This window comes from Oncorhynchus mykiss, chromosome 2 (assembly GCF_057628025.1).
Source record: "Oncorhynchus mykiss isolate SJ-2025 chromosome 2, ASM5762802v1, whole genome shotgun sequence".
Lineage (NCBI taxonomy): Eukaryota > Metazoa > Chordata > Actinopteri > Salmoniformes > Salmonidae > Oncorhynchus > Oncorhynchus mykiss.
The window spans coordinates 80,733,905-80,755,267 of NC_143023.1; the positions used below are offsets into that span (position 1 = coordinate 80,733,905).

General features: G+C 41.8%; 1 protein-coding gene across 2 annotated transcripts in view; it reads left to right on the forward strand.

Moving 5' to 3' along the window:
- Window positions 1–21,363, forward strand: part of furinb (furin, paired basic amino acid cleaving enzyme b) — a 170,802-nt gene that overhangs the window by 30,674 nt on the left and 118,765 nt on the right. The window lies entirely within an intron of this gene.

Here is a 21,363-nt window from a genome sequence, read left to right on the forward strand (position 1 = left end):
TCACTCTGTCATGTAGGTTAGTATTGTGGAGTAATTACAATGTTGTTGATCCATCCACAGTTTTATCATATCACAACCATTAAACTCTGTAACGGTTTTAAAATCACCATTGGCCTCATGGTGAAGTCCCTGAGCAGTTGCCTTCCTCTTCGGCACTCTACTCAACAAACTCAACAAACTAGATGCAGTCTATCACAGTGCCATCTGTTTTGTCACCAAAGCCCCATACACTACCCACCATTGCGACCTGTAGGCTCTCGTTGGTTGTCCCTCGCTTCATACTCGTCGCCAAAACCACTGGCTACAGGTTATCTACAAGTATCTGCTAGGTAAAGCCCCGCCTTATCTCAGCTCATTGGTCACCATAGCAGCACCCACTCGTAGCACGCGCTCCAGCAGGTATATCTCACTGGTCACCCCCAAAGCCAATTCCTCCTTTGGTCATCTTTCCTTCCAGTTCTCTGCTGCCAATGACTGGAATGTACTGCAAAAATCTTTGAAGCTGGAGACTCATATCTCCCTCACTATCTTTAAGCGCAAGCTGTCAGAGCAGCTCACAGATCACTGCACCTGTACATAGCCCATCTGTAAACAGCCCATCTATCTACCTACCTCATCCCCATACTGTATTTATTTATTTATCTTGCTCCTTGACCCAAACTGGTGCTGGTAGCAGGGCAGCTTCGTTGTAAATTCTTGTGGAATTTTATGCATTTTTCTTGTAGTTTTAACTGAAAACAGATAGAAAATTGTGATGGATAGGTTGTGTAGGTAGGTAGAGAGGCAGGAATCTATATATAAATGAGTAGGGGAGAAGTTAAAAACAAACAGAAGGAACCAAAAGAACTGGAGGAACTTATTCAAGAACTGAAAAAAAATACAAATAAAGGAAATTGAATGGAATATGGAGAAAAAGATACAAAATTCTTCAACACAGGAACGCTATCAAAAATAATTAACAGGAACTCGTTACTAAAGACGGAGTCATCCTTGATTCTCCAAATTATGTAAAAAAAGGAAGCTAAATATTTGAAGTAGATGTTTTCTTTTCTGTCTCCTCCTCACCCTATGAATGACGATTACTATAAGGAATTACTTCCAAATAATAATAAATAAATAATTTAACAAATGCAAATTACAGAGGAATAACGTTTTGAGGCTATTAAGTTCTTTCATTCTAGAAAACTCCCAGGGCTTGATGGCATACTGGTAGAGTTATATCAAGCCTTTTTTTATATATTCAAAGCTCCTTTATTAGCTTGTTTTAACTGGGCTTATAGAAATGGTAGCCTGTCAGGTACTCAGCAGGATGGTCTGATTTCAATATTATTAAAACAAGACCCAGATGGCAAATATAAAGATCCAGTCCATCTAAAAAAACTGAAGGCGAAATGCATAGCACTCAGAATTAAAAAGGTTTTACCAGGTATTGTTCATCTGGATCAGACAGGTTTTTTACTTGGATAATACATTGGAGACATCTTTACGACAACTACTAGATATAATAGAATAACATACAACAACTAAGAAGCCAGGCATGGTATTCTTAGCGAGTTTTGAAAATGCCTTTGTTAAAGTAAGACTGGATATGATGTATAAATGCCTGGATTTTTTTCCATTTCGGGTAGTCTCTTATTCAATGGGTAAAAGTAATGTATAGCAACCCCAGGTTTAAAATAGTAAATAGCTGCTACTTCTCAGAGAGTTTTGAACTGTCAAGTGAAGTTAAACAAGGGTGTCCGCTGTCACCATATTTATTCGTTATGACCATTGAAATGCTAACTATTAAAATCAGATCAAATAACAACATTAGAATATTAGAAATCCAAGGCTTAAAAATAAATGTGTCCATGTATGCCAATGACTCACATTTTATATGAAGTCCGCAAGCTAGACACCTGCAATGTCTCATTGAAGATCTAGATAACTTTGCTGGCCTCTCTGGACTAAAACCTAATTATGATAAGTGTACCATATTTCATACTGAATCTTTAAATTACACAACTTTTACATTACCCTGCAGTTTGCCTATAAAATGGACTGATGGTGAAGTAGACATACTTGGCATTCATATTACAAAATATATAAATGAGCTCTCCACAATGAATTTCTATAGAAAACTAGTAAAAATAGACAAGATCCTGCAACCATGGAGAGGTAAATAAATACCTGTCTATTTATGGAAAAATTACACTGATTAACTCCTTAGTCTTATCTCAGTTTAAACAGTTACCTATGGCGCTGCCTACTCCTGATGATTCGTTTTTCAAATCATATAAGCAAAGAATATTTAGCTTTATCTGGAATGCTAAACCAGACAAGATAAAGCGTCCCTATCTATACAATGACTATGAACTGGGTGGGCTGAGATTAATAAATATGAAAGCACAAAACCTCTTTCTAAAAGCTTCACTTAACAAACGTTTTACTTCAAAATAGTAGATTACTAACAAAAGGTAATCGTTTGTTTAGAAATGGCCTTTTTTGCCTTTATGCAGATTGTCATTTCAAATGTTTGATTAATTGAAAATGAAACCTCGTTCAAAGTGTCTCTCTTTTTCAAACAAGTACATGTAGAGCTTGTTAGATATTACATTTCATCCCCCAGAAAAATAAAATTAATATTACAACAAATATTACGGTTGAACTCAAATGTGCTGGTTGATAAAATACCTGCATTTATGGAAAAGATGTTTGAGAAGTGTATTTTGTTTTTAAATTATATTGTAAATTGGAATGGTAGAGTTATTTATTTTGTGGAGCTATCGGGATTGTTATGGGAAGTTTTGCTCAATCCAAGATTACAACCAATTGATTACAGCACTCCCCCCAAAAAACGGTGGAAGCAAGTGGCAGCGGGTGGAAGTAGGGAACTGATCTGTCTGCACAATTTGCCATGTTATTGCCCTCGCGTAGCCGGTTTCTGGTCTCAAGTTCAGGAATGGCCGAAAAAGCATAATATTAATCTAGAATTGACCTTAGAAATAGCATTGTTGGAAGATTTGGAGAGACCTGGCCAGTCATTTACTAATATACTAATACTCTTAGTAAATGATTTATCTTCAACTCGCAATCTGTGGAATCTATTCAATTAGAGAGATTCAAATTGTATGTTAAACATCACAGCAAAGTTCAAATCAAATCAAATGTTATTTGTCACAAATTGTCGAACAATTCACAACAATACACACAATACACACAACCTAAAAGTAAAATAATGGAATTAAGGAATATATAAATATTAGGATAGGCAATGTCGGAGTGGCATAGACTTAAATTCAGTAGAATAGAATACAGTATATACATATGAGATGAGTAAAGCAAACATATGTAAATATTATTAGAGTGACTAGTGTTCCATTATTAAAGTGGCCAGTGATTTCAAGTCTATGTATATGGGGCAGCAGCTTCTAAGTTGCAGGGTTACGTAACCAGGTGGAAGCTGCCTAGTGATGGCCTAGTGATGGCCCTGAGATAGAAGCTGTTTTTCAAGCTCTCGGTCCCAGATTTGATGCACCTGCACTGACCTCGCCTTCTGGATGGTAGCGAGGTGAACAGGCAGTGGCTCAGGTGCTTTTTGTCCTTGATGATCCTTTTGGCCTTCCTGTGACATTGGGTGCTGTAGCTGTCCTGGAGGACAGGTAGTTTGACCCCGGTGATGCATTGGGCAGACCGCACCACCCTAATGAGGGGCTTGCGGTTGCGGGCGGTGCAGTTGCCGTACCAGGAGGTGATACAGCCCGACAGGATGCTCTGAACTGTGCATCTGTAAATGTTTATCAGGGTTTTAGGTGCTAAGCCACATTTCTTCAGCCTCCTAAGGTTGAAGAGATGCTGTTGCTCCTTCTTCACCACACTGTCTGTGTGGGTGGACCATTTCAGTTCGTCAGTGATGTGTACGCCGAGGAACTTGTAGCTTTTCACCTGCTTCACTGCTGTCCTGTCAATGTGGATAGGGGCGTGCTCCCTCTGCTGTTTCCTGAAGTCCACGATCAGCTCATTTGTTTTGTCTACATTGAGTGAGAGGTTATTTTCCTGGCACCACACTTCCTCTCTGTAGGCTGTATCGTCAACATTGGTAATCAGGCCTATTACTGTTGTATCGTCTGCAAACGTGATGATTGTGTTGGAGGAGTGCATGACCAATCAGTCATGGGTGAACAGGGAGTACAGTAGGGGGCTGAGCACGAACCCTTGTGGGGCCGCTGTGTTGAGGATCAGCAAACTGGAGGTGTTGTTTCCTACTTTCACCACCAGGGGAAGTACGTCAGGAAGTCCAGGACCCAGGGCCCAGGGCCCCGAGCTTAATGATGAGCTAGGAGGGTGCTATGGTGTTGAATGCTGAGCTAAAGTCAATGAACAGCATTCTTACATAGGTATTCCTCTTGTCCAGATGGGATAGGGCAGTGTGCAGTGTAGGGATAGGGCAGTGTGCATTGCCTGTGGATCTATTGGGGCGGTAAGCAAATTGATGTGGGTCTAGGGTGTCAGGTAAGATAGAGGTGATACGATCCTTAAATAGCCTCTCAAAGCACTTCATGTTGACCAAAGTGAGTGCTACGGGGGCGATAGTCATTTAGTTCAGTTACCTTTGCTTTCTTGGGTACAGGAACAATGGTGGACATCTTGAAGCAATTGGGGATAGCAGACTGGGATAGGGAGAGATTGAATATGTCTTTAAACACTCCACCCAGCTCTGAGGACGCGGCTTGAGATGCCGTCTGGGTCTTACTCACGTTGGCTACGGAGAAGGCGAGCCCACAGTTCTTGGTAGCGAGCTGCGTAGGTGGCACTTATCCTCAAAGTGGGGGAAGAAGGTATTTAGCTTGTCCGGAAGCAAGACGTCGGTGTCCGTTGAATAGTCCTTAGCACGGGAACTTCCTGTTTGATATTCTGCCTATAGGAAGGGAAGAGCAAAATGGAGTCGTGATCAGATTTGCAGAAGGGAGGGTGGGGGACGGCCTTGAAGGCACCCCGGAAGTTGGAGTAGCAGTGGTCGACTGTTTTAGCAGAGCAAGTACTACAGTCAATGTGTTGATAGAACTTTGGTAGCGTTTTCCTCAAATTTGCTTTGTAAATTTCCCAGCTACAATAAATGCGGCCTCAGGATATGTGGTTTCAGTTTGCATAAAGTCCAGTGAAGTTCTTTGAGGGTCGTGGTGGTATTGGCTTGAGTGGGATATACACGGCTGTGACTATAACCAAAGAGAATTATCTTGGCATGTAATACGGTCGGCATTTGATTGTAAGGTATTCTAGATCGGGTGAACAAAAGGACTTGAGTGTGCTCGTATACTTTATTATCCAGAGATTGAACATTAGCGAGTAATATACTCGGAAGCGGTGGATGGTGTGCGCGCCTCCCGAGTCGGACAAGAAATCCACTCTGAACACCTCTTCTCCGCCGGCGGTGTTTTGGATCAGCCTCTGGAATCAGTTCAATTGCCCTGGGGGGTACTAACAAAGGATACAATATCGGGAAAGTCGTATTCCCGGTCGTAATGCTGGTGAGTTACCGCCGTTCTGATATCCATAAGTTCTTTCCGGCTGTATGTGATAACACACAAAAACTTCCTTGGCTAATAATGTAGGAAATAACACACACAAAAAACTAAGTACTGCAAAGTTGCTTAGGAGCTAGAAGCAGAGCTGCAAAATCTGTCGGCGCCATTTTACAGCTAGCTAGTTGAAAGATATGTGGCACGTAGAAATCCGAAGAGGGTGGTCAGCAGAGATAGGTGGGATAGGCTGAGGGAAACTGAGGGTTGGGATGTGGAACCGGAGACAAGTGGGAGTGAAGTTTCTGGGCGGGGATAGAATGACGGTCAAAGAAGAAAGAAAATACATTTAACTGACACTAAAAGTGAACGTTGAGGTCCAATAACTGTTTTCCTGAGGCTGTTGCCACACAAGCGCTTGTACTCGCGTACACATGCATACACACACACACACACACTCACATTCAAATGCACACACGTGCATACACACACACACACACACTTAGATAGTGCCACACATGCATACAAACGCTTGCTCTTTAGATTTTGTGGTCCTTGACGTCTTTGGTTTTGGATTATTGTCTTGGATGGTTGAGGGTCAGCTCTCGAGGGGAACTGTGGCGGGATCTTGCATGTTTGGTGGCCTGGTGGTTGGGAGCTTGTGCCGGTGGCCGATAGGTCGCTGGTTCGGGTTCCCGATTCGACTGGATGGGGGATCTGTCCTTGTGCCCTTGGGCGGGGCGCTTGACCCAGGTTGCTCATGTGGGTCGCTCTGGATGGGAGTGTCTGCTGGATGACTGAATGCAATGTAATATGTTGAGCAGCTTCACTGCTGGTAGAAATTTAAAAAAATATGTAAAAAATTGACAACTAAAAAAAGTGAGTGTAAGAACTTGGCAACAGAAAAGGAGTGGGGGAGAATGGATGGACGGTGGCTAAAGACAGAGTGAGAGGAAGAGGCAGAGGGAGGATTGCTAAGCAACATTTAAACAGTTGTCTGAAATTAGATTATGGAGCTATACAGCTTTAGTCTTTGTTTTGGTGAGGCACCAGCCACACCACAATAAGGTGCCATATTTCAGCCTCTTGTCTCTGAGTAGGTGATAGGTGATGTCTTGGCTAAAACCGTAGACACACTCACACACACAGCAGCTCTATTTGAGGGGATGGTTGGGTTAGATAAAGGATGCATGGCCTGGGGATGGTTGAGTGAACAGGGGGAACGATGGCTTAGTCATCCTCACTTCCTCTCCCTCTGGTCGTGGTTGTTCCCTGGGGCCAGCCAAACACATGCACACACATTGTCTGTGAGAGAGCTGGCAGAGGATGTGTTTAATCAGGAAGTCATGAGATGTTTAACAGAGATGATTACAGCATCGTCAGGTAATATATTTTTTGGTTCAGTGTTGTGCTAAATGGTTTATTGTTAAAATAGATTGTGCTTATTCATATGGTCTAGGTTTAAATCATGTCATGCAGTGTTTCTTATAAGCCAATCAGCTCATTGTTCTGTGAGAGGTGACACTGACTCACCTTGCTCAGTGGAGAGTGGCTCCAATGTCACATTCCATCTCTCTCACTCAATCATTCACTCAATTAACAAAACAAGCTATGCCATTGCACAGCTGTTGGATTCTACAAGCAAGCGCCACTCCCGAGGTTACTGCCTTTTTGAAGATTGTTCCACATAATAATATAACCATTTGATATTACGGTTTCAATAAAAAATCTTAAATGGCACTTGCTATTTTATTGACAATATACAGTGCATTTGGAAAGTATTGAGACCCCTTAACGTTTTCCACTGTTTGCCTAAATTATTTAACTTCTTTGGGGTACCCACCCTTCTTCTCAATTTCCGCCTAAAGACATACCCTAATCTAACTGCCTGTAGCTCAGGCCCAGAGGCAAGGATATGCATATTCTTGGTATCATTTGAAAGGAAACACTCTGAATTTTAGGGAAATGTGAATTGAATGTAGGAGAATATAACACAATATATCTGGTAGAAGAAAATACAAGGAAATAAACATAAACATACGAAATAAACATACGTTTTTTATTGTTTTTCATCTTTCAAATGACCAAGAACAGCCAAACATACAGATACTGTAGGATGCTGTGGATGATTTGAATGAAGAACATAAGATTGGCAACAATAGATGATCAAAGGTTTGGACAGATAACTTAAGAAATGAGCGAGCTACATGACATTGAGCATGAAGTCACCCAGGTGTCCCACACAAATGTACCCAAGTGGCCGAATTGATACAGTGATACATTTTGAAGGAAAGAACTATATACAAAATACATAAATGCTATTCTAACACCCCCCCCCCCCCCCCCAAAAAAAAAGATATATATATAAAATATATACAGTATATTAAAAATATATATAATAATAAAACAAATGATTAACAAGGGTAACTATTTACATATTTTATATTTACAATATTGTGAAGACCCTCAGTCTTCTACACAATATTGTGCTGCTGGTGCCATGGCCCACAGCAGTCTCTTTCTGCTCTAAAGCAAAGGCTTACTGAACAGGTGGTGCAGGTGATGGGGCATTTCCTGTGACAAAGGGCACAACGTCGTCTCCCTACTGTGCCCGTTTTGCCCTGAGGCACATTCATGCCTGCAGAGATGAATCTGGGCAGGTGAACACTACTGGTTGGAGCAGAATGGACAGAGGTAGAGGGGACAGAAGGTGCTACAGTGAACTTGCTGTAGCTAGCAAGCTCCTGGATGAGCAGCTCCCTGAAGGTTAGCTGTGAGATGGGGGGCTGTCCACAGCTCTTGGCCATTTCCTTCTGGAGGATGAAGGAATTCATCACAGCAATGTCAATGAAATGATAGAAAAATGTATTGTACCATTTCATGGTCTTGTGGAGAACATTGTAGTATCCTATCAGCGCATCTGACAGGTCCACACCTCCCAAGCTCTTGTTGTAGTCCTTCACAGCAGCTGGAATGGGGACATTTTTTGTGGTCCATGCACCGTCCTTCACACGCCTAATGACATGATCTCCACTGAAGGACTTGTGGATACTGGAGCACATGACCACTCTGGTAGCCATCCACTTTACAAAGGCCATCTTCACGGATCCATCGCATGGTACCCCGCTCAGCCAGCTTAGGCTTAGGCATGTCGTTCACCTTTGTCTTTGGAAAGCCCACTCTGTTGGTCCGAATGGTGCCACAAGCCCACACATCCCGCTTTCTCAGCTCTGTAAACAGGGTAGGGCTTGTGTAGAAGTTGTCCACAAACAGTTTATAGCCCTTCCCCAGCAGTTGAAAATCCAATAACTCCATAACGGAATCATAACTCAGTCCATTACCGGTAGCAAAACTGTTTTTCCCCTCATAAACAAAACAATTGCAAGTGTAGGCACACACAGAATCAGCGAAAACAAACAGGTTGTAACCCTATTTGGTTGGTTTGTTACGCATGTATTGTTTGAGGCTGATTCTGGCCTTTGAGGCTACCATCCTCTCATCGATGGACAGGTTCTGAGCGGGCTGAAAATAGGTCTTGCAGGCCTCAACGATGTTGGGGTAGAGAGGTTTGATTTTGCACAGCCTATCAAACCTTGGTGTGCCTCTCTTCTTGTCATTCTTCCCATCAACTTCTGGGTCACTGATGTGAAGCGCCCGTGAGATAGTCAGAAACCTTTTACAAGACATGACAGTCATGGGGAAAGGCAGTTGATAGAGAGCTGACATTTTCCAGTAGTCCCTTAGAGTTTTCAACTTCACCATCCCCATGTAAATGACCATTGAAAAGTAGCAGAAAAGGTCTGACATGCCTCTTTCTTTCCTGCCTGCTTCTTAACACCATACTTATTGGTGTTCGACACCATTGAATCAACAACTGACGAGGTGAAAAACAGTTGAAAAAGTTGAAGGGGGCTGTACTTTGCAGTCATGTCTAGTTGAGGTCCTGGCTGCCTTTTGGGTCTAAAAACTGGTGGATTTGGTTCCACATCATCTGACACAGAGTGCCAATGACCCTCTGGTCCTCTGTCTGCAGGTTTCTTTCTTCCCCACCTCCGCTTCTTTGTCACTGACTTCACATCTCTAGATGGCCAGGTAGGTGTGGAGCTGGAGACAGCGGGGGTCCGGCTGGATGAACCAGCTTCAGAGGGAGATGGACACCTAGACATTGGCGGCTCATAATCAGAATCACTGCCACTGTGAAATATTTTTTTAAATCAGTAACAATACTTTCACGTATGAGCCCTGTATCAACACGTAAATAAACAGATATATATAAAGTACAGGGAACATAATCACTATGGTGAAACACACACACACACACACACACACACATGCACACACACGTATAGCCAATGTATACTTTACACATTTCATTACAGATGATATGTTTATATATTGCAAATAAAATAAGAAAATATTTTTTTTTAAATCTCAAATGAATAATATTTTATGTTATTAATTTCAAACAATGACATTAGCATTAGAACTTACCAATCCAGCATGGCATCCTCGCCATGCAGAAACATGTCTTCCGCCTGGGAGTCAAAACTAGCTTCGCTGTATCTATCTATTTCCTCTATAATTTGGGTTAAATCTGTATACCTAGACTTTGTTTTAGCTTTTCCTGATTTATTTGGCATATTTTAAATATTTAAACTTGTTGAAAATGCTATTGAATATGTACTGCTATGCGTAACACCCGTGGCTCCGTCAAGTAAGATTTGCAATGGCGAATGAACCTCTTTTACGCCAGAGTTTACGACAAAGGCTGGTCTTCAAACATATAACCATTACATATTGCCGTTTACCTCAGCTCATTGGCTATCTTCCAAGCAAGATTTCAAAATGATCAGTGGTCATTGGGACAAAATACAGTCAATCAACGATAGACCGGTCCTACCATTGGTGTGCAATGATGTCATTGATTGGTGTCTTCAAATCGTTTTGTTTCGGTCAATACATCCCGGGAAAAGAAACATCAAGTATGGTTGTGTTAGTAACAACCGGAGGATTGCAATGAAACCATGACTGGATAAACGTTTGTTTAGTGTGTGTAATTACCACGAACGCATCATCCAAAGTTGAATGAGACGGAAATCATGACGCAAGCAGTTTACAAATGTTTTGTGTTAGGCTATAAAAATTGATTTGATCAAACAAAACAAACATTCACTGTGTAGTTAGGACGCTTGGCATTGAAGATCTTCAATGGTAAGCGATTTATTTTATTGTTATTTTTGACTTTCATGACGCTAATGCTTGATTGGAAAATGCTAGTAATACATGTGTGTGCGTGGTGCCGTCCTCAGAAAATAGCATGTTTGCTTTCGCAGTAACGGCTTTTTGAAATCTGACACAGCAGCTGGATTAATAAGACGTTCATATTTTAAGTGATGTAAGATACATGTATTTACAAGAATGTTTACTATAACAAATGGTGTATTTAGAATGTTAGCTCTCTGCAGTTTCACCGGATGTTGGCCTGGTGGGACGTTAGCGTCTCACCTACCCTAGAGAGGTTAGCCACTACTGGATCAGTGTCCTGAAATTGTTACGTTACAGCCTTATTCTGGAATGGATTGAATTGTTTTTTCCCCTCATCAATCTACACACAATACCCCATAATGACAAAGAAAAACAGGCAAATGTATTACAAATATAAAAACGCAAATATCACATTTACACTCAGGACCCGGGAACGTTCGCCCCGGGTCCTGAGTGCTCTGGAGCAGGTTATAATCAGGGATCTTGGCATTCAGGCCAAAAAGTTCAATTTTGGTTTCATCAGACCAGAGAATCTTGTTTCTGAGAGTCCTTTAGATGCCTTTTGGCAAACTACAAGCAGGCTATCATGTGCCTTTTACTCTACCATAAAGGACGGTTTGGTGTGCTGGACTGTTTGGAGTGCTGCAGAGATGGTTGTCCTTCTGGAAGGTTCTCCCATATCCACAGAGGAAATGTGGATCTCTGTCAGAGTGACCAACAGTTTCTAGGTCAGTTCCCTTCCCTGACCAAGGTCCCCGATTGCTCAGTTTGGCCGGGCAGCCAGCTCTAGGAAAAGTGTTGGTGGTTCCAAACTTCTTCCATTTAAGAATGATGGAGGCCACTGTGTTCTTAGGGACCTTCAATCCTGCAGACATTCCAAATAATGTCCAATCAATTGAATTGACCACAGGTGGACTCCAATCAAGTTGTAAAAACATCTCAAGGATGATCAATGGAAGCAGGATGCACCTGTGCTCAATTTTGAGTCTAATAGCAAATGGTCTGAATACTTACGTAAATATACATTTGCAAAAATGCAGCTCATGATCTCCATCAGTAGAGAATGAATGAGCTGCTGCACAGTCACTATGGGAGCCCTTTCTAGTACATTATTTTTATAATGAAAAATATATGTGATTATTGAACAAAAATCTGTGAGTGCTTCTTTTACTATCATCCTAAATGAATATATAGTATTTTGCTATATATAATTAATTTACATTACGTTACTTTCCGTCATTTGGACAGTATGTGTTACTACATTAAACAAGCTGACGTTTTGACCACATCGAATTAGGGGGAATTACACATAAGTTTTTCTTCAGATTGGTGATGTTAGTATAATAATGAGCCAGGCATCCCAAACTGCTGCATATACCCTGACTCTGAGAGAGAAGTGACCAAATTTCCATAGTTAAAAGACATTAATGTTAGCAGACAATATTAACTAAATATGCAGGCTTAAAAATATATACTTGTGTATTGATTTTAAGAAAGGCATTGATGCTTATGGTTAGGTACACATTGGTGCAACGACAGTGCTTTTTTCGCTAATGCGCTTGTTAAATCATCACCCGTTTGGCAAAGTAGGGTGTGATTCAATGATAAATTATCAGGCAACGCATCGATTATATGCAACGCAGAACAAGCTAGATAAACTAGTAATCATCAACCATGTGTAGTTAACTAGTGATTATGTTAAGATTGATTGTTTTTTATGAGTTTAATGCTAGCTAGAAACCTACCTTGGCTCTTTGCTGCACTCTCGTAACAGGTAGTCAGCCTGCCACGCAGTCTCCTCGTGGAGTACAATGTAGTCTGCTATAATCGGTGTCCAAAAATGCAGATTACCGATTGTTATGGAAACTTGAAATCGGCCCTAATTAATCGGCCATTCCGATTAATCGGTCGACCTCTACTCTAGATAGTATCCAATCATCTTGAAAGGGAATTTGTCTATGAATTTGAGGGTGGTTACATTTCTCCAGCCCTATCCCTCAGCTTTTTACCAAAACAGTGGCTGGGAATATTCTTTGTTATTGTTTCAACTGCTGATTGCCGCTGTAATAAAGCACAGTGAATGACTGTATAAGATGATTACTATTGATTTTTTTGTGCCACCAACTGGAACTTAGTGCCAAGAGGGGAAATGTTAGTCTGGAGCCCTGCAATGTGTTCTCCAATCTTATTAAACATTTTAGTAAGAGGCTCAGTGTTGTTATCCTTCTAAGGGGAGGGTGCTGAAAACATGTGTGCCAATAATTTTGACCCCTAACTTTTTAAAATGTATTTTGTTACTTGTTGAACAAAATCTCTTTCTCTGAGCAATTGTATTAGTATAAACAAATATAATTAACCAATTTTCTGAGGATATAATATAGCTCAGTAGTTATTTATTATATTTTAGTACTTTAGCTCATCTTTATCAAGGGTGCCAATAATTTTGGACCTGACTGTGTCACTGCCTCTCCTATTCTTTCTTTCTTTCTTTCTTTCTCACTCTCTCTCTATCTCTCTTTGTCTATTACCCCTGTCTCTCTCCCTCTATCTCTCTTTGTCGCTTACCTTTCTCGCGCTCTCTCTCTTTCTCTTTGTCTTTTACCTCTCTCTCTCACGCTCTATCTCTCTTTGTCGCTTACCTCTCTCACGCTATCTCTCTTTATCTCATACCTCTAGCTCTCTTGGTCTCTTACCTTTCGCTCTCTCTTGGTCTCTTACCTCTCGCTCTATCTCTCACCTCTCTCACTCTGTCTGTCTCTTACCTCTTGCCCTATATCTCTGTCTCTTACCTCTTGTTCTATCTCTCTTTGTCTCTTACCTCTCGCTCTATCTCTCTGTCTCTTACCTCTCGCTCTCTCTTTTTGTCTCTTACCTCTCGCTCTATCTCTCGTCTCTTACCTCTCACTCTCTTTTTGTCTCTTACCTCTCTTTGTCTCTTACCTCTCGCTCTATCTCTCTTTGTCTCTTACCTCTCTCGCTTTTGCTCTCTCTCTCTTTGTTTCTTACCTTTGTCTCTTACCTCTCGCTCTCTCTCTTTGTATCTTACCTATCTCTCTCTTTCTCTTTGTCTCTTACCTCTCTCGCTTTCGCTCTCTCTCCCTTTGTCTCTTACCTTTGTCTCTTACCTCTCTTGCTCTCTCTCTCTCTTTGCCTCTTTGTCTCTTACCTCTCGCTCTATCTCTCTTTGTCTCTTACCTCTCGCTTTCGCTCTCTCTCTCTCTTTGTTTCTTACCTTTGTCTCTTACCTCTCGCTCTCTCTCTCTTTGTATCTTACCTCTCTCTCTCTCTCTTTGTCTCTTACCTCTCTCGCTTTCGCTCTCTCTCCCTTTGTCTCTTACCTTTGTCTCTTACCTCTCGCGTTCTCTCTTACCTCTCTCGCTCTCTCTCTCTTTGTCCCTTACTTTTGTCTCTTACCTCTCGCTCTCTCTCTTTGTCTCCTACCCTTCGCTCTCTCTTTTTTGTCTTTTACCACTCTCTCGCTCTATCTATCTTTGTCTCTTACCTCTTGCTCTCTCTCTATTTGTCTCTTACCTCTCGCTCTATCTCCCTTTGTCTCTTACCTTTGTCTTTTACCTCTCTCGCTCTCTCTCTCTTTGTCTCTTACTTTTGTCTCTTACCTCTCGCTCTCTCTCTTTGTATCCTACCCTTCGCTCTCTCTTTTTTGTCTCTTACCACTCTTTCGCTCTATCTTTGTCTCTTACCTCTTGCTCTCTCTCTATTTGTCTCTTACCTCTCGCTCTATCTCCCTTTGTCTCTTACCTTTGTCTCTTACCTTTCGCTCTCTCTTTGTCTCTTACCTCTCGCTCTCTCTTACCTCTCACTCTCTCTCTTTGTCTCTTACCTCTCGCTCTCTCTCTTTGTCTCTTACCCTTCGCTCTATCTCTTTTTGTCTCCTACCTCTCTATCTCTCTCTATCTCTCTTTGTCTCTTACCTCTCTGTATCTCTCTTTGTCTCTTACCTCTCACTCTATTTCTCTTTGTCTCTTACCTCTCGCTCTCTCTGTCTTTGTCTCTTACCTCTCACTCTCTCTCGCTCTAGCTCACTTTGTCTCTTACCTCTCTCTCTCTCGCTCTCTCTTTGTCTCTTACCCCTCGCTCCCTCTCTCTTTGTGTCTTACCTCACGCTCTAGCTCGCTTTAGCTCTCTTTGTCTCTTGCCTCTCGGTCTTTGTCTCTTTATCTCTTACCTCTTGCTCTCTCACCTTCGTCTCTTACCTCTCGCTCTCTCTCTCTCTGTCTTTTACCTCTCTCTCTGACTCTCTTTTTCTCTTACCCCTCGTTCTATTTCTCTTTGCCTTTTACCTCCCGCTCTATCTCAATTTGTCTCTTACCTCTCTCTCTTTGTCTCTTACCTCTCTCTCTCTTTCTCATGTTTGGTAGACAGCACAGCAGCACTCTCCAGTACAGTTACTTGGTCTCTCCCTCTGTGGTGTGTGTTGGTGTAGGCTACATCTCCTCTCGTTCTGTTCATGGCCACAGATAGAGTTGACTAATGCCCAGGCAATTAACTGTTTACTGGCACCCTGGCCACGCCACACAGCACAGTGCCGCTCTGCCATCACAACCACCACATTGTTGCCATGGAGAAGGTTGCCAGCCAGTATGTTGTTATCATCAGATAGTGTGTGTGTGTGTGTGTGTGTGTGTGTGTGTGTGTGTGTGTGTGTGTGTGTGTGTGTGTGTGTGTGTGTGTGTGTGTGTGTGTGTGTGTGTGTGTGTGTGTGTGTGTGTCTGTGCTCCCTCCAAGTACACACCCTGCCTCTGGCTTTGTGACGGGAACAATGAGTCTTTGTAGATCACCAGGCCACTTGGCAGATTGGAACACATCCACCATCCTGCTAGTGTTGTTCACTCACATCTTACCTCAGCTCTCTTCTCACCCTCATTTTATCTTCCTTACTTTTTCTATACCTCCTCCTTCTCATACTTCTTAATAATACACTAAATAAGGACACGTATGGATGGATGTACATGTATGTATGTACACGTAAGGATACTCTTCTTCATTAAAACCCTCACTCCCACCCATTACTTCTACCTAACCCTTTCTTTTCCCAACATGCAACTCCTATTTTCACCTCTCCCTCTACCCTCCTCTTCTCTTTAACACCTTCCCCACGTGTGCTTGCTCCACTTCCCCTCATCTTCCAGCTCTCCCACTGGCATCGGCTAATGGGGATCCTAATAAATAAAAATCAACCTCTCACTCTCTTGACATGAAGCTCCTTTTCATCTGTTTTGTCCAATCATAAGCATACATGGCTTTGAAGAGTATTTAATGCAATCCTCTCATTGGCAGAATGAATGTCTTTCAGTTCTCGGGAGCTTACTTCAGTCACTCGTCAGTCTTTTGAAATGATGCGCAGCCAGGAAACTTGAATTGCTAAATATTGAAAACTTCAATTTACTGAATATTAGGAGTACAGTAATATTTCTGGCATTGTTGGAAAGCTAAATTTCTCTCCTTTTTAAGGGAATCACTGTTATTTACCCCTATCCTGAGTTTATGATGGTAAAAAAGGAACTGTTTGCCTAAATTGTTTAAAAACCTCTACTGGATCAGTGTCCCAAAATCGGGACAGTTGCTGCTCAATATGCGATATTTGACTAGAATGGCATTGTAAACAAAAGACAACTTTCCGGGACATAGACATGTCTTATACGGTCAGAAAGCTTAAATGATTGTTACTCTAACTGCAGTGTCCAATTTACAGTAGCTATTACAGCGTGAAAAAAACATGCTATTGTTTGAGGATAGTGCACACCAACAAACACTTTTATCAAGGCAACTGGTTTGAAATATTCACCTCTGACAGTATATGATGTACTTACATTCAGTAATATTGCTCTGATTTGTCATCCTGAAGGTCTCAGAGAAAAAATGTAGCATAGTTTTGTTTGATAAAATCCATTTTTATATCCTAACATGATCCATGTTGTATACAGCATTTTTTTCATGAATTCCAACTCTTTCAACTTGGAATCAAACAATCTATGACATCTAAAACGCTAAACCTTGTTTCACCCAGTCAAATTTGGTTTCTTTGCAACCCTCAGATACTCTAGAAGGCAGTCAAACATTGTTTCATCATTCCACATTACGTATTGGCTACACAACACCTCTTTTAGATTGAGATTACGTTACACATCTCTCGATTACTTCTACAAAGTTTTCTCCAAATGTAAGAAGTACAACATGGCTATTAAGAGTATAAACACTAAATTGAACTTCAGCTATACACATTTGGATTATATTTTTGAAGATATTGACCGGGAGAGTGACACGCGCACGTGAAAGTTTGGAAGGAGAAGGTAATATAATTTATATTAATATAATTGCGCATCCAATAAATTGGTCTGCACCACCACTCGTAGGGATTCAGGGCTAATCTCTATAGCCAGCCAGCTAATAATTATGATGAGCAACTGGCTAAAGGAAAAGACAAGACCTTACCTCAGATGTTGGAGTTGGTTTCCCGATGCTTGACATAGGAGCTCAGCCAAGATTGCATGAAATAAAAAGGCGGCACCATTTTTACACCCGCGTCTCCACTTCAATCCTTCCTTTTTGTTTAACTTTACAAGCTTGTCCCTCAACTGCCTCCACTTTTTGTGGCAAGCTTCCCCTTCCATAGATGCGGTAGAGATGTCAATGGAACTCGACCAAAACAATGGTAATGCCATTTAAACGTGTGGGGGGAAAATCCCGAATCTCCTCATTGCCTCCCAACAAAATTAGCCTACATTTAGTCTATTGTTTATATGTGTATTTCACACTATGTTGAGATTAAAATCTGAGTATAATGCTTGTGTGTATGTCAACCCCAATAGATGTTCATATCATCGTCATCAATCAACTGCATTATTGTTAAAAACAACTTTGCCTACCACCACCGATCCCTGTATGCTAGCTATGCTACCAGCTTATATGAACAGGAGTTGGCGTTTAGCAGTCACTTCTTCTAAACCTGAAAAGGGACAACTTCTAAATGTTATGCAGCGAAAACAGACAAATATATAGACGCCACATTGTTATCCTGTTACAGTACATCAATCAAGATGGATTTGACAAATATCCACTTTGTTAGATCTGATTTGTTGAATGTGTGCCAATCCAGCATCCTTCTAGCTCATCGGTCTGCATTCTATTCCCCTCCTTACCGCATCTATCCCCATTACAACCTCCACACCACATTGCCAGATCAAGCATAAATAAAGTTTTAGATTCAGGCTAGCTACTGCGTCCACTTCAGCAACACAATGTATTATGGACTAGCACTGGCTAAGCTGGAGAGTGGTGAAAGTTATGCTGAATCTGATGGCGATTGGGCTCTCCTCGAGACGAGCTCTCCCTCTTCAGACTGTCTGCTTCTGTCTCCAGCGTGTGGAGGCACTGACTGATATTTTCCATGTTCAATTTCACATCTTTGTTTGAAAGCTTCAAATGACCCCACTCTGATAGTGACCCCACTCCATTCTGATAGTGACCCCACTGATAGTGACCCCACTCCACTCTGATAGTGACCCCACTGATAATGACCCCACTACACTCTGATAGTTACCCCACTCCACTCTGATAGTGACCCTACTGATAGTGACCCCACTCCACTCTGATAGTGGCTCTACTCTGTTAGTGATCCCACTCCACTCTGTTAGTGATCCCACTCCACTTTGATAATGATCACACTCTGATAGTGACCCCACTCCACTCTGATAGTTACCCCACTCCACTCTGATAGTGGCTCCAGTCTGATACTGAACCCACTCCACTCTGATAGTGACCCCACTCCACTCTGATAGTGACCCCACTCCACTCTGATAGTGACCCCACTCCACTCTGATAGTGACCACACTGATAGGGACCCCACTCCGCAGAGCACATTGTCTTCCCTGCACTGTATGTAAGCATGTGGATTGTGTGTATGTAAGCATGTGGATTCAGGAGAGAGTGGGGCAGCATAGCAATTTTTTTCTTTTTTTTCTTTTTTTTCTTCATATTTTTATTTCACCTTTATTTAACCAGGTAAGCTAGTTGAGAACAAGTTCTCATTTCCAACTGCGAAGATAAAGCAATGCAGTGCGACACAAACAACAACATAGAGTTACACATTAAATAAACAAGCGTACATTCAATAACACATTAGAAAAATAAAGTATATATACAGTGTGTGCAAATGGCTTGAAGAGGTAGGCAATAAATAGGCCATGGTAGCGAAGTAATTACAATTTAGCAGATTAACACTGGAGTGATAAATGAGCAGATGATGATGTGCAAGTAGAGATACTGGTGTGCAAAAGAGCAGAAAGTAAATAGAAACAGCATTGGGATGAGGTAGGTAGATTGGGTGGGTTATTTACAGATGGACTATGTACAGCTGCAGCGATCGGTTAGCTGCTCTGATAGCTGATGTTAAAAGTTAGTGAGGGAAATATACGTCTCCAGCTTCAGCTATTTTTGCAATTCGTTCCACTCACTGGCAGCAGAGAACCGGAAGGAAAGGCGGCCAAAGGAGATGTTGGCTTTGGGGATGACCAGTGAGATATACCTGCTGGAGCACGTGCTACGGGTGGGTGTTGTTATCGTGACCAGTGAGCTGAGATAAGGCGGAGGTTTACATATCATAGACTTACAGATGACCTGGAGCCAATGGGTCTGTCGACGAATATGTAGCGGGGGCCAGTCGACTAGAGCATTGTGGTAAAATAATCAGAATTCTTTAGGTAATATTGATAAATAAGATGTTTTATTAATTTTTATAAGTATGCTTATGTGGGCAAAGTTACTTGTGCCCTGAGAGGGGAGAGGTTGGGTTAGTCTTATCTGTGAATGTGTAACTATTCCTAAATCATGTGAAGGGATGGTGTGATTAATGGGGAACCAGTTAGGTGGCTCCACAATGTCTGTGTGCCAGTCTCTCTGTAAGCCATTGGATGAGGTAATGTTTTTGGTCCTAAGTGGTACCAAGAACGAGATGAGAGCTTCGGTTTAGGAGACCAAACTGAACGATAATTTATAGCTAATGCAATAAATGATGGGATACTCTTTTTTCTGGTAAAAGGTTCTTTGTGTAATGTTCCTAAGATCTGTTATTTGTCATGTGAGTTTAGATGGGTGTGTCTTTGCTAATAAGGATCTCAGTTGCCATTATGTTGACACTCTCAGAAAATTCATTTATGATCTGAGAGTCACATGGCTATGGTGAAGCGCATATAATTAAAGATGGACTTTATGATAACTGACTTGTGTGTGGTTTGCTCTCTCATGATTTGGGAATACAGGACATTTCCACGACAGCATACAGGTCTCAGTGGTGGGTGGTATAAGGGGCTTTGGTAACAAAAAGGTTGGCACTGTGATTGACTGCATCCAGTTTGCTGAGTAGAGCATTGGAAGTTATTTTGTAGATGACAAGGCCAAAGTCGAGGATCTGTAGGATAGTCAGTTTTACTTGGGTAAGTTTGGCGGCGTGAGGGAAGGATGCTTTGTTGCGAAATAGAAAGCCGATTCTAGATTTGATTTTGGATTGGAGATGTTTAATATGAGTCTGGAAGGAGAGTTTACAGTCTAGCACCTAGGTATTTGTAGTTTGTATTTGTAGTAGTCCACATATTCTAGGTCAGAACCATCCAAGGTAGTGATGCTAGTCAGGCGGGTTGGTGCAGGCAGCGAACGATTGAAAAGCATGCATTTGGTTTTACTAGCGTTTAAGAGCAGTTGGAGGCCACGGAAGGAGTGTTGTATGGCATTGAAGATCATTTGGAGGTTAGTAAACACAGTGTCCAAAGAAGGGCCAGAAGTATACAGAATGGTGTCGTCTGCATAGAGGTGGATCAGGGAATCACCCGCAGCAAGAGCGACAATCATTGATATATACAGAGAAAAGAGTTGGCCCGAGAATTTAACCCTGTGGCACCCCCATAGAGACTGCCAGAGGTCCAGACAACAGGCCCTCCGATTTAACACACTGGACTCACAAAGTAGTTGGTGAACCAGGCAAGGCAGTCATTTGAGAAACCAATGCTATTGAGTCTGCCGATAAGAATGTGGTGATTGACAGAGTCGAAAGCCTTGGCCAGGTCGATGAAGACGGCTGCACAGTACTGTCTTTTATCGATGGCGGTTATGATATCGTTTAGTACCTTGAACGTGGCTGAGGTGCACCCGTCACCAGCTCGGAAACCGGATTTCACAGCAGAGAAAGTCCGGTGTGATTCGAAATGGTCAGTGATCTGTTTATTAACTAGGCGTTCAAAGACTTTAGAGAAGCAGGGCAGGATGGATATACAGTGGGGAGAACAAATATTTGATACACTGCCGATTTTCCAGGTTTTCCTACTTACAAAGTATATAGAGGTCTGTAATTTTTATCATAGGTACACTTCAACTGTGAGAGACGGAATCTAAAACAAAAATGCAGAAAATCACATTGTATGATTTTTAAGTAATTAATTTGCATTTTATTGCGTGCCATAAGTATTTAAAATCAGATTTTTTCGACTTTGTGGCTGTGCTAGCTAGTGACCAATCTGCAGAGCTGCCTCCAAAAAAAGATTCAAGATGCAAAACGCTAACCTGTACTGAGTGCTGGTGGCTGCTACTT